Below are 7,912 nucleotides of genomic sequence, written 5' to 3' on the forward strand. Positions count from 1 at the left end.
TGTCTACGTTTCAAAGAAAACTAGTTCTGACTTCACTTCCTCTATGCTTGTTTTTTATGAATCATGTTTCAGTCATCTGTGTCTGTAGGTCTCATATTATCTAATCACCAATTGTCCAATACTGGTACGATGCTTTTTTCACTAAACAAAGAAATATTCCCAATTTAAAGATATGACTCACAATGAAAATGAAAGGTGTGTATGTGTGAATGTAAAATAAACCGGTGAGATCCCTAACGTCATTTCAAGAGTCTTCTGTTGCCACTAACCTTGTGTGACATGCGCTCTGATTTACAAACATAAAATCAAATTTTCCCTTGTCCTCTTCTTCCAAATGCTTCCTTCATTTGTAATACCCCATTCACCTCTAAATGGTACTAAAATGCAGCACACCATTCACACACACCCTGCTAAGGATCAAGCTCCTACAAAATCAATACGGGTGAAAATACTTGACAGGAATTAAGCTTTCCTGTTAACACTAGATATGTTAGAGAAAGTGTGAAAAGAAGGGAAGAGGATCAAGACTTCAAAGAGCCAGCAAAATGTCTCAGCAAGTCAAGGTGCCAAGCATAAAGATGGGCTCCAGAGCTCAACTGAGAAGCAACCCCTACTAAACTGTGCTGAGTGACACATACAAGTGAGCGTGTAAAAAAAATAAAAACTTAAGGAAAAGTATGAAACGGACGGGAACTGGAAGAACTCAGGAGAAATCATAAAGGACAAGATAACGAGACTTGAGAAAGATTAGCCCTGATTAACCAGACTAACACTGAAGACAGCGTTGACCATATGGATAATTTCAGGCCAGTTCAAACCCACTAAAGATTCTCAGAAATTCCAAAATGGAGTAGTGGTCTTAAGAATGTTGTAATACCTTCAGACTGTGGTTCCTCCTCCTCTAAAACACAGACAAACTCCACAATAAAAATCTTCTCTATACTCATTAATCCCACTTAATCACTGTTTACCCCCAGAAACAGAAATGACTTTAAAGAACACATCTCGTCAGAAATGCAAAACAGAATATAGTCAAGCCAGGTTCGACAGGCACTGTGGAGCATAAATTCCAGGTCTCAGAAACTGTCACAAGAGCAAACTGGTCACTGGCAGTTTTGGGTCCTCGGTCATGAAGCAACATCCTGTCAAAAGACAGTCAGGTCTGAGGATATACCTCACCTTACATAACCAAGGCTCTGGGTTAGCTTCCTATGGACTATAGAATACACACCACATGCGCATACTGACTCAACACTTGAAGGGTTCTCATATTTACTACTCACCAAACAAAAGCTTGTTTGTAAGCACCCATGTTGCACAACAAGCTTTTCACCATAATGCAAAATAGAATATGCATCCTACTACTAAAAACAATACACATAAAGCATGCATAAAAACTGCATATATAAATATAATGATGGCACAAGCTAGAACAGCCTTCCTGTAAGACAACGAGGGGGAAAAGGATGTCCAAATCTCAAGACAAACTAGAAGAAAGAAGATCTGATTCTGAAGTCTATCAAATGATACATGACTTAGAGCCAACATTTTTCACCACTGCCGAAATAAAAATATAATTTATCAGAACTGCTAAAACAAATGTATCAAGGGTGCATTTTATGCCAAAAGAATTAACTCTGAGAATGAAATTTCAACCCAAAAATACTATGAAAGGAATTAAACACCACTTCTCCAAAGGAGACTGTTTAAGTGTGTTGTTTCAGACCAAGCTCAACTAGCAAAGGGGCACACTAAAGCCTCATCTTTAAATTCTCTAATAAACTTAAGAGTTGCCGGGCGGAGTGCTTGAGACATAGCCTCACTGTAGCCCAGGGTGACCCCAAAGCTCAAGGTGACATTGAATTTATATCCTCAGCCTCTAGACTTAAACTGTGTGTCAAAAAGAATTACTAACAAGAAAGAGGTAATCAAGTCACAAAAAAACTTGTATAACTAGTCTACTTTTCAAAATAACCTTTCTTGGAAAGATTTTGATCTTTTATAAATCTACAATGATGGAAAACATAGGGAGGCCAGGTGTGACCATAGTGAACGCCTTCAATTCCAACACTGGAAAGCAGTGGCTGGAGGAACTGAGAGTTCTAGGCCAGCCTGGACTACATGAGTTCTAGAACAGCCAGATAAGAGTTAGAGACACCCTTTCTCAGACAGAAAGGAAGTGGGAAGGAAAGAGATGGGGAGAGGTAGGAGATGGGAGAGAGAGAACATACACAGAGCAAGGAAATACCTTTAAAAGGTGTAGCACAGTATAGAAAGGTCATTTTCTCACTCAAGCCCTGAGAACTTCATGAGGACTTGTGGAAAGTGAACAGAGCCTACAGTTTCGCCGGGCGTGGTGGCGCACGCCTTTAATCCCAGCACTCGGGAGGCAGAGGCAGGCGGATTTCTGAGTTCGAGGCCAGCCTGGTCTACAAAGTGAGTGCCAGGACAGCCAGGGCTACACAGAGAAACCCTGTCTCGAAAAACCAAAAAAAAAAAAAAAACAGAGCCTACAGTTTCTAAGCAGCTTTTCTTCATGGAGGTGCAGGGAAAATGGCAATTTGTAACAATGGCCTCTACAATTCCAAAGGGCAGGAGATTTATGTACATCACCCACTTCAGCTCTATAGTGGGCACTCCTTCCTATAAGGCATGAAGGCCCAAGAGGCAGTCCAGTGAGTCCAGTTAACTAGAAAACACAGTTCATGGACAACCATGTAGGTCATGGTGATACCAGACATCTATGTATAACAGTTTTGAAATTGAAAACGGGGGACAACTCTTCCATGTATTCAATAGATTAAACTCAAATCGCAATTTCCCAACGCAATTCTGATTAGTAACATCCACTGCTTCAGCAGGGATGTAAGTGCTTTATAATTCTAAAAGAAAAACAATTTCCCACTCACCACTGTGTACTTACTATCGTCTCAGCTTAGACCTCAATACACGGAACTCAACATTTATTCTATAATCCGATTTCCTTACTTGTAAAGATGAAAAAGTACCGCTATGAGATTAAGATTAATAAATATGATGAATTATTGTTTGCATTTATTTTGCCCATGTTTGTATATGTGCATTTGTGTGGAAGTCATAGCACAACCTGCAGTTGGTTCCCTCCTCCTACCATGAGAGCCCCAACCAAGGATGACACAAGCACCTTTCCCCGTGGAACCATCACCTCGATGGATATAAAGGTTATACTTTGTGATCAGACACATACAGTCCTCTAAAAAGGAAACACTATTTTTAGTGCTGTAACCAAGAACACCAAACTTTAACGTATTTTTACAAGCACCTAAAACCACTCTACCATTACCCTCGTGCTAATTTGCTCTATTACTCTACCACATTAAACTCGGTCCAGATTGCTACTCACTCAAAATCTTACTTAACAATCCCCAACTTCTATTTAGGCATAAATGAAGTTTCAGTCTCCAGATTGAACTTGGAAAAAGTTGTGTGTCATTTCCCTGAAGTTTTCTTTGAGAATGCTTTCTCCAGAGCTTTTCCTGAACTCCAACCCCTGATTCCAATAAAAGGTAGAACTGTAATGTAAGACCCTATTGAATTTCAACACTGTCAAAACTGTCCTCAAAGGACTTAGGGTGCAGCTCTATAGGAGGGTGACAGGAGGCGGCCCTGGGTTCAAAAGAGGTAGAGTGGGAGGTGGACCTAACTGAAAGGTAAAGAAGTAAAGAAAGAGAAGAGAAAGAAGAGGGAGGGAAATACACCGTAACTGCTCACAATTTCCAACTACTATACGTGGCCCTTTGACTTTAAGCAACACTTGCAGAAGCATTCGTTTACTCTTCCTTCCTTTATGCCACCAAAGTTCAGTGATGTTGTAAATGGTTTCTGCTATAAACTTGGTTCAAATTAAATATTACTTGACTGACTCATGGAGGGAGTGGTCTGACTTCTGTTCTGAGTCAGAAAATACCCAGTTCAGCCGTTCGGAACTATTTTCCACTGGTAAAGGTGTTCTGAAATGACAGCTTAATCTAGATACGAAATGTAACATGTTGTCTTAGTAATACTTTTGCTTCTGAAGTTCAACTTAGAATTAACGAAGTACTTTCAAGTGAATTTTCTTACATGTGATTTGCAATCTCTTGACTTAATTATCTGCACATCCCAAGAGAAAAACTTTTTAAAAAGTGGTAACTTCAGTTGACTCCTCTGCTCCAATAAATTCCCCCCCAATAACAAACAAAATTCCCAAGCATAAAGGTCTGCTACATTTCTTTAATCAGACTTTCCTCCCAGCACATCCCAGGTGCCTCATAAAAACTGTCTCAAAGCACACACCCTGGGGCCCCAAGACAGTTTCAAGGCAGACTCTCCTCCTCCCACATAAAAGCCTAGCTTAGGACCCCAAACACCTCAAGTCAGCATCTCCTCCAATCATCCTCTTGCCTCAAAGGCACTTGCCCTCTCCATTGGCTTCCCCAGCTCTCCTGTGTGCAAACTGCTAGGTCATTCTAAGGATGAGAAATTTCACAATCAGATATGCTACTGAGAGAATGGTTTGGTATTCTGGAAAAATGACCTTAAACATTTTTAATCCAATTCTTATCATCTGTGTGACCTAGGACAAGCTAGTGAACAAAGTGCCTGCTGCCCATGAGTCTCTTATCTCACTAAGAAGTCCAGGGGGCACATCACCAACCCCCCAGTGCCTAGCAAACAAACAGAAGCATTTCAAAAAGCCTGCCAAACAAATGCCAACAAGGATATCCTCCCCTTCGTGGCTGACAGCGGCACTTACTACTAATCACTCCACCTCCCAGGAAAAGACAGGTCTGCCTCTCAAGCAGGGGATGCCAGTTTCTGAGAAGGACACACTAAGAACACACCATTCATTTCTACCCAAGCTTAGTGGGGTCATGCCTGCCATGCTAGCAGCTGGAAAGCTGCAGCAAGAATACCACAAATGTCAGGCCAGCAGTTAAGTTTCAGGCCAGGCTACAGGATGAGACCTGGCCTCAAAAGAACTAAGATAGATAACTTCATATTGAATTTTGTTGTAATTCTATACCCACTATCACAAAGGACCACCTTTTTTTTTTTTTAACTTTCCTTATTCCCAACATTTTTTGTAGTAGTGTCACTAGGCATTAAACTGAGTTCTTCTTTGTATGAGGCAGTGCTCTACTCTGAGCTATCCTCAGACCCCTTTTACTATTTTGAACACTCCCTCCCTTTTTTTTTTTTTTTTTAACTATTTTGAGATTTAGGCCTCACAAAGTTTCACAAACTGCCCCTGAGACCTTCCATCCTCTGGCCTCTGACGTCCGAGAGCTGAGACCACAGACCTCTGCCACCAGGCTCAGCTTTGCTCACTTATTTCCAATTACCTTCTATGATTACATCATTAAACAGAAAATCTTTATCAACAGTTCTTCATCTCAAATCCCCAACTCAGCCTACTTATATACCTATTCCTTTAACACTTGGAAGAGACTTGAGGCAGGAAGATCAGAGTTCAAAGCCAACCTGTTACGAAGAGTTTGAGACGATACCAAATCAAGAACCTATTTGGAACGTCTAAAAGTCCAATAAAACAAATGAAACAAAAGAATTTCTTCTGCATCCCCCATAGAAAAAGTCCATTAACAATTCTTTCCGATCATCCGATCCAAAACTAAGAGTGTCAGGATCAGAAAACGAAGCTCTGATAATGTGAGTTCTTCTATAGTCTTAGTTTCCTCCTGCGCACTAACAAGGCTCAACTTCTCTCACTTCCTGTCTGAAACAGCTCAGTAACACAGAGCAGGGAAGCAAGTAAATACCATATACTAATCCAGCAATAGCGACTCCAAACTGAAACATTTGCTGAATACCTACAATGACGCTAGATTAGTCACTTTATACTTCGTGACAAATCCAAGGACAGAAACTAAACTATGGCACTTTATCGATATTTATGACCGTTTCTTAGGCGCCTTTCTGCAGAAGGATTCGAGAGAGTCACAGATAAAAGATACCGCGGCTTACCTCATTAAATATCCTTGACCTCAACACTGAGCATTGGTCAAAAAAAAAAAAAAAAGTTTACGCTTCCGAATACTTTACCGGCAAAAACTCAGGCTCGGGGATAAGAGTCAAGCTTGGGAAATGGGGGTGGGGAGGATGGCAAAGACATCTCTGGAAATTCATAAATTTACAATACATTTTTACGAAAAGGGGAAAGAACGCCAGAGATCAGCGTCACGGGAGACTCAGACCCTTTTCTCTTACTTGACTGCAACTCAGGGATCCCACGCTTGAGTGAGTTAAGCCCCTGGACGCGAAGGGTTCCCTATCAACACAAAGACCAAGGGGCCTCCAGGATGCCTGTGCTCACGCGCCGGACAAACGCAGGCGCACCCCTGCACACCTCCTCGTCCACCACGCTCCTCCTCGTCCCCACTCGCTCTCGCCACACCTTCGCCCCCACAAGGACACATGCGGCCCGCACACGCACCTTCTCCCGCATTCTTCTACGCTCCCTCGCTCGCTCGCTCGCTCACCCCACCTCGAGCCGCGCTCCCCGCCCCTGGCCCAGCCCGGCCCGGCCCTCCTTCCGGGGACGTGTCTCGGGCCTGCTCTAATGGCAGCGGCGCCTCCCGCCCTCCCCTGCCCGAGGCCCGGGCGCCGCGCGGGGCCGCCCGGGAGGGGCGCACTCACGCTGGCGAGCTGGGGACTGGGCATTGAAGGCCGGCGGAGGCGGGAGCGAGGAGGCGCCTCTCTCCTCAGTCACCTCGGCGGCGGCGGCGGCGGCGGGAGCGGCGGCGGCGGCGGCGACGACTCCCCCCCAGCCTCGGCGCGCGACACCCGGCCCGGCCCGGCGGCGGCGGCGGCGGCGGCGCGTGTCCACGAGTCCGTCTTGCTGCTGCTGCTGTTGCTGCTGCGACCGCCGCTGTGTTCCCCCCCCCGCTGCCGCCGCTGCCCCCCGCTACCGCCGCTGCCCGCTGGCGTCGCCTCACGCCGTGCCCGGCCGCTGCTGCCACTCCAGCCGCTCCCGGACGGACGACGGTTACAGCCCGGCCGATCGCGCCGCCGCCACCACCGCTGCGCGCGCAGCCCGACCAGCTCCCGCCGCCGCCCCTCAGGGGGCGCTGCGGGGCGCGGCGCGCGCGGCGCGGCCACGCCCCTCGGAACCGATGATTGGCTACCGGCGGCTCGCGGCGGTTGGCCCCGCCCACCCTGCCTACAGAGCTTTGACCCACTGCCCTGGGCGCCTCCCGCGCTCCGCCTCCGCGTGGCTCGCTGCGCTCCTCACTGGGGGCGACGGAAGGAGTATACATGTGACCGGCGCGGGGTGGGGATAGCGGGGTGACGAACGTGGCTGAGGGAAGCGCCCGCCCACGCCGCGACTCGCCCATCCGCACCTGGGTCTAAGTTAGCGCCTCTGGCCACCCAGTGACCCGCAAGGTCGCGGGCGGATTCCGGATCCCGGGAGGCGCCTTGAGCCAGATCCCGCTGGGTCTGGGACTGGGACTGGGGCGGCCACCGGGGCCTGAGCTCGGGGATTTCCAGCTCAGAAGTGGGGAACCGAGTACCTTATACTTGGCTGGCCTTCCTGGAGGCCTCGAACGGCGTGTACATCTCTGCGAAGAGTCTCTCTGCCCTGCTCCCCAGACCTCTACCGGGCTAGCAACACACAGACCCTTTACATACGGAAATGCAGAATTAAGGAAAAAGTTTTTTCCTAGGTATTCTCAACTATTAAGCGGAATACTGTCTTCACAGCACAGATACTCTTCAGTACCTATATAAGGTATGAAGAATGGGCGTGATTAAAAAAAATTTTTTTAAAGTCTGTTGGTGGTGGCCTACGCCTTTAATCCCAGCCCTAGAAGTTCAAGGCCAGCCTGGTCTACAGAAAGAAAGCACCTCTAGAATTGGAACTGGGAATATAACT

At 46.5% G+C, this 7,912-nt stretch overlaps 1 protein-coding gene across 3 annotated transcripts in view; it reads right to left on the bottom strand.

The window, feature by feature from the left end:
* Ptp4a2 (protein tyrosine phosphatase 4A2) overlaps positions 1-7,310 on the bottom strand; it is a 29,967-nt gene extending 22,657 nt beyond the window's left edge. The window contains exon 1 of one of the 3 annotated variants that reach the window (XR_015047305.1): positions 6,676-7,310. The gene's annotated coding sequence lies outside the window, so the exon portion shown is untranslated. Of the gene's footprint in view, positions 1-6,472; positions 6,558-6,675 lie in introns of those variants that run through there. The other 2 variants (XM_021160379.3, XM_085838920.1) reach the window with 2 other exon arrangements.
* Positions 7,311-7,912: the final 602 nt, after the last annotated feature.

The sequence above is a fragment of the Mus caroli genome, unplaced genomic scaffold, assembly GCF_978045245.1.
Source record: "Mus caroli unplaced genomic scaffold, Mus_caroli_1 scaffold_6, whole genome shotgun sequence".
In the NCBI taxonomy this organism is placed as follows: Eukaryota; Metazoa; Chordata; class Mammalia; order Rodentia; family Muridae; genus Mus; species Mus caroli.